Below are 396 nucleotides of genomic sequence, written 5' to 3'. Positions count from 1 at the left end.
TAAAATTTATTAAGACTTGGTATGTGGCCTAATATATGGTCTATCCTGGAGAAAGTTCCATGTGCACTTGGGACAAATGTGTACTCTGTTGTTAGTTAGAGTGTTCTCTATATGTCTGTTAGGTTGAATTGGTCTATAGTGTTGTTCGTGTATCTTCTATCTGGTTCTACACCTTACTGAAAGTGGGGTATTGGACTCTGTTTCTTTTATTGTATTGCTGTGTATTTCTCCCTTCAGATCTGTCAGTGTTTGCTTTATATATTTTAGAACTCTGATGTTCAGTGCATATGTTTATAAATGCTATATGTTCTTGGTGAATTATCCTTTATAATTACATAATGTCCTTCTCTTGTAACAGTTTTTGACTTACAGGCACCCCAGCTCTCTTTTGGTTAC

The sequence above is a fragment of the Propithecus coquereli genome, unplaced genomic scaffold (genome assembly GCF_000956105.1).
Source record: "Propithecus coquereli isolate 6110/MARCELLA unplaced genomic scaffold, Pcoq_1.0 Scaffold3537, whole genome shotgun sequence".
NCBI classification, from domain to species: domain Eukaryota; kingdom Metazoa; phylum Chordata; class Mammalia; order Primates; family Indriidae; genus Propithecus; species Propithecus coquereli.
Note: the sequence above shows the minus strand (reverse complement) of the source record.